The sequence below is a fragment of the Pygoscelis adeliae genome, unplaced genomic scaffold, assembly GCF_000699105.1.
Source record: "Pygoscelis adeliae isolate BGI_AS28 unplaced genomic scaffold, ASM69910v1 Scaffold10, whole genome shotgun sequence".
Taxonomy (NCBI): Eukaryota; Metazoa; Chordata; class Aves; order Sphenisciformes; family Spheniscidae; genus Pygoscelis; species Pygoscelis adeliae.
Window position 1 is genome coordinate 7,048,107 of NW_008824053.1, and position 264 is coordinate 7,048,370.

Here is a 264-nt window from a genome sequence, read left to right on the forward strand (position 1 = left end):
TAACACCGTTCGATCTCTCTCAAGAATAATTGTCTTTTGACAGAAATGCACGCAACCAAGCCACAGCGTGCTTGGTGAAAGCTGTTTGTTCTAAATAATGCTGGTTTCGTCGAGGGAACAATATATTTTAATGGCTTTGGTCTTTTGTTTGTAAGCATTTTATAGCATTAAGTAACAATCATTTTCTAATCTGATGATGGCAAGTAGAAGTGGTTCAGCCTGCAAAGTTTGAAGGGTTTATGAACAGTGTGGTCAGATCCATGC